This window comes from Canis lupus, chromosome 5 (assembly GCF_048164855.1).
Source record: "Canis lupus baileyi chromosome 5, mCanLup2.hap1, whole genome shotgun sequence".
In the NCBI taxonomy this organism is placed as follows: Eukaryota; Metazoa; Chordata; class Mammalia; order Carnivora; family Canidae; genus Canis; species Canis lupus.
In genome coordinates this window covers 56,203,141-56,208,043 of record NC_132842.1, presented here as the reverse complement: position 1 = coordinate 56,208,043, position 4,903 = coordinate 56,203,141, and the positions used below count along the sequence as shown (strand labels likewise).

Below are 4,903 nucleotides of genomic sequence, written 5' to 3'. Positions count from 1 at the left end.
CAGCGGACAGCGCCAGGCCGGGGCCACGGGAAGCCGAGGGAGCCCTGGCCGGGTCACCTCCCGGGTCTCCCGCCTCCTCCTCCGGCCCCGTCACAGAGTCCTGGCATCCTCTCCCGCTCCGGTGAGCCCTGCAGCCTGCAGCACGGTGGGGGCGGTGGGCGGGGACCTGGGGACCCTGAGGTCGTGGGGGGCGTGGAGCTGGGAGCCGCGCTGGGGGGGCCCAGGGCCCTTGGGGATGGATGCCCTTGCTCCTGCAGCCCAGGGCCCTCTGCTCTGGCCACTGCCCTTCGCCCCTCCTCTCTGCTCCCCCTCCTCCCCACTCACCCTCCTCCCCGCTCATCCCCTCCTCCCCACTCACCCTCCACCCTGTTGCCCCTTCTCCCCGCTCCCCCTCCTCCCTGTGCCCCCTCCTCCCTCTCACCCTCCTCCCTGCTCACCCCCTCCTCCCCACTCTCTCTCCTCCCCGTGCCCCCCTCCTCCCCACTTCCCCTCCTACCCGCTCCCCCACGCCCCCTCCTCCCTCACTCCCTCCTCCCCACTCACCCCCTCCTCCCCACTCACCCCCTCCTCCTCACTCACCCTCTCCTCCCCACTACCCCTCCTCGCCACTCCTCCTCCTCCCCACTCCCTCCTCCTCTCCAGTCACACTCCCTCCTCCCAGCTCACCCCATGCCCCCGTCCTTGCTCTCACCCCCTCTTCCCCACTTGCCCGCCTCTCCCTGCCCCTCCTCCTCCACCCCACTCCCCCTCTTCCGCACTCCCTCTTCCTCCCCACTCACCCCGACCCCCACCGTCTGGTGCACATCCCCGCAGGAGGCGTCCTGACCCTCTGGAGCACTCGACGGTCATCCCTGGTCCCCGGTACTGCGGCTCCTCAGGATACCCTCATTCCTATTCCTCCTGGGCTCCACTCTCTCCCACCCTTCTCCTGCTCCTTAGACTCCCGCTGGGGTGCTCCTCCCCAGGCCCACAGATCCGGGGAGAGGGGAAGGCCATCAGGGGGCAGAGGGCAGCAGGTTGGGTTTCCCCAGGGAGGCGTGTGACCCGGGCAGGTGGGACAGACTTGTCCCTGGGTGCGAGTTTCCTCATCTGCACATGGGGCTGGATGACCCCCCAGAAACCCAAATGTTGTGCCAGAGGCGGTGCCACAGGGACACAAGGAAGAGGCTGCCCCGGCTCTTGCCCGCTTGTGATAACCGTCCGTCCCACCTCACTGCTGGAGGCATGCACACTCGGATGGACGGACGGACAGATAAATGGGGGGGGGGGGGATAAAACAGTAACGCTGTTCAGCAGAGAGCCCAACAGAAGTCTGTCGGGGAGACCCAATCTCAAGGTCACTGTCCCTGAACTACTTTCACTGCTGCCGCCGGTCGGTCGAAGTGGCAGGTGCTCCCTGCTCCCCAAGGTGGCAGGTGCTCCCTGCTCCCCGTCCGTCCTCCACGAGTGAAAGAAGGAAGCACCTTCAGGCTGGTTTTCCTTGGGCCGCCGCGAGGGTCCGCGCCACTGCTGGTTCCTGTTTGCGGTGACCGCGGCCTTAGGCAGATGAACGGATGCCACGAGGCCCGGGCTTGGGGGGGGCTGCAGGCCAGGCGCCCTCAGAGACCGCACCTGCCGTGGGTGGAGCCCCCCGTCCCCCCTCCCCCCCAGGAGCTGGCGGGCCTGGCCCACCCCGACCGCTTCCCAGCATTTTGAGAACGAGGGAGAAATCGCTGGTCCGCTTTCTCCAGGAAAGACTAAGTCCGGCCCGAGGTGACCGGCCCGATGGCAGAGTGGCCAGGGGCTGTTCGGGTTTTCCTCCCCTTTCTGGAAACATCGGCAGAGGCGGGAGGCCGGCGCGGCCCTGGGCCTGGGGCTGGGTGGCCAGTGCGGAGCTGTGTCCCCGCAGAGCCCTGGGACCCGGGTCCGCAGCGCGCAGCCCCCGAGGGCCACCTCGCCTGGCGCGACAGACGACGGGGCATTGGCTGGCAGGCAGCGTGACATGCTTTGTTCCCCTTTGGCCAAGTCAGTTCTGCAAACCAGATACCAGAGGCTGCAGGCTCAGGAGAGCCGGCCTTTCTGGAACACCATTTCACCATTTGTTTGGACAGGCCGGGCCAGTAGGGCTTTTCATCTCTGTAAACCTCTTTGGGGGGCGGGGGGAGAGCATATTTGAGGAATTCCTTTTTTTCAAAGATTTCTTTTTTTTTTTTTTTTTTTTTTTTTTGCCCCTTCCAACATTTTGTTTAAGAGAAAATGAGATGTCTATCTTCTGTTTCCTTATTTTTTTTCAGGAAAGCAAAGGGTTGTTGACTTCCTCCCTCTCCCCTCCCTTCCTTCCTTCTTCCCGAAGGTACTCATCTGAGAAAAAGAGAACGAAGTATTGTTCCTGTTCTCCTTCTTAAGTCATTTGAAACATTGTCCCCGCGAGTTCTTTAAGTTCCCTGCAATCTGTACACGAGAGAAAGAGGGAGAGAGAGAGAGGGAGAGAGACAGAGAGCCAGGGATCAGGTAAAGCACTGGGGCTGCAGCCATTCAAACTCAGGAGCTGGTAAGTCACCCATGCAATCGTTTGTCCTTCCATTTCAATGTCCCTGGGATGGATACCGCCGTGGGCGCCTCCAGCAGAAAACACCTGGCCGGGTGTGATCCTTAATCAAAGGGGAGGACTGATGGATGGCCCAGAATTTAAGCTTATACTTTATTTATTTATTTTTTTTAAGAGAATACTGTTGCTTTGCAGAGCTGAGGCTGAGAGAACTGGAAATAAAATTGCACTGGGGGCTAAGGAGGACAGGTCGTTAAATGTGATTTTTTGGTGCAGATAATGCAGCTGGGTGGACCAGGAGCCACTGAAGTGTGCGATGCGTCTCGCTGGAGGACTCAGGCTTCCTCAGTACTGGGTCCTGGGAAACTTAGGAGGGTGTCTGCTAAGAACTGTGGTTTGCTCTAGGGTTTTTGTTACGTGTTGTCTAGATTGAGGGTGGCCTTCTCTTGTTCTTTTCTTTCCATTCAAGGCCACCTCCACCCCCAGAAAAAAGAATGTTGATTTATAACTGTTATTCTGCATCACTGAGGCTGGAGGAGAAGGAAAAGAACGTCAGTGCAAATCGTACTGCATGGGGGTGCTTCTGTGTTCAGGGGCCACACGTGGATGGAGTGTGGATGTAGTACCCACTGTCAGTGGAAGATGTCATCTGCCCTACAAACAGAAGGCAAAGATTTGGGGGCTTAGAGCGTTAGTTTGGGGAAAGAACACGTGACTGGAATAGGATTAAAACAGATCTCTTCTGACAGTAGGAGCGAGAAATTAAGCTACCGACGCAATTGAAGAGTGCGCACCCGGCACCTGGTTTTCCAAGCACCAAATAGAACACGGCAGACTGGTCAAGCTTACACACACAGCTAGTTTTTAAAAGTCAGACTTGCTTCAGTTGAATTTGTCAGAAAGGATGATGTTACCAAGAACCCATCGTGGCAAGCCACCAGGGAGCAAGGGTATGTTGTCAAAGCTAGGCCAGCGAGGCCACTTGGAAAGAGTGTGTATATTTACTAATAGCAAGCACTTAATTCAGGGAGGTGTTGAATGGGCGAAAGACACGGATCATGCAGTTTTTAAAGTATTCATTTCTATGAAATTTAGGGAGACAAGGAACCTGGGAAGTGAGTAGTATGATAAAAAAACAAAAAACAAAAAACAACAAAAAAACAAGCAACCGGTCTCTCATTTATAAATTAATTTGGCCAGACTGCCTATTAACCACAATCAAGTAATTAGTCTTTACTCAAAACTGAGCCATCATCTTAATAAGACTGAGAAAATATGCTACAGGCAGGCTGTAATGTCAGTTTTGTTTCTTTAGTCAGACTTCTTCTTTCGTCTTCTTTTTTCAAGAGGCTTTCCTAATGAGCACTATAAAATGAGCATTGTAAGAGAGATGTGATTAAGCATTTGCCTCCTTGAGGATATGAAATTATTCTAGTAAGGCTTGGAAGTGCTCTCCAGCCCTCCCATCTCTTATCCTAGCCACCTCGTTTCACGGATCTTCAGGTCAAAAGGTAGCCAGGACTGACCAACTTAGGCATTTTGCATCTTTTATCAGCAACTGTGACAACAGTAGAAAACTCTGGGTTGCGATCTTGACTTGCTTCTTTCGGTTTCATTTTTTTCTTGACAACATATTTGATTTTGTGCTCGATTAAAGCAACAGCATAGAATGCTCTGTGGTTTTGGTTATTGAACAAAATCGTCAGATGCAATACAGTATGACAAAAAAATGACAACAGGGTCACACGGTCTAAAGACGAGCAGGACAAAAGGCGGGTATGGTGACAATGGTGCAGCAACCAGCCACACTTCTAGCACGCGTGTTCACTGTGGTCTGAGATTAAGGAGCCTAGGATATGTTCTCTTCTTTAAAAGAAAAAATATATATTATTTCCCCTTGAGTTGTTAAGCATTTGCAATGAGAGTATTTGTTTGATGCCGAGGCGAAACACTTCAGCCACCTAAAGAAAAAAGCCATTGACTCATTTAGTCTAGTTGCTACCAATCTGTCTCCACTCAACTCCAAGGAGTTGGCATTTGTGGAAACTTCCACTGTGTGACTCTTCTTCGGGGTCATCCGAGGCTCTTTTGTGATATCATCAGGGGAACTCCAGCTTGGAATGATTCAAAATTTGATGCAGAGGTTTTCATTAATGCGTGCCCAGACTGTGCGTCTAATCCACAAATTTGTCGAGTAAATGTTAAATTATATTAGGACGTGTCCTGTAGGTCTTTGTGCTGGGATGCGAATCGAATGAGAGTAAGCAGAGCATCGAATGTGTAGACTTTGTTGTCCTACGAATTTGGGTTTGATTCCAGCTTTGTCACTTGCTGACTACGAGGCTTGGGACAGCTTGTTCACCCCCCTAAGCTGCA

The 4,903-nt window shown here is 53.7% G+C and overlaps 1 long non-coding RNA gene across 1 annotated transcript; it reads left to right on the top strand.

The window, feature by feature from the left end:
* Nucleotides 1–2,258: 2,258 nt before the first annotated feature.
* On the top strand, nt 2,259–4,332 carry LOC140633763 (uncharacterized). The gene is made up of 2 exons (XR_012031358.1): nt 2,259–2,530; nt 2,997–4,332. It is a non-coding gene; the product is annotated as an uncharacterized lncRNA (long non-coding RNA).
* The last annotated feature ends 571 nt before the right edge of the window (nt 4,333–4,903 follow it).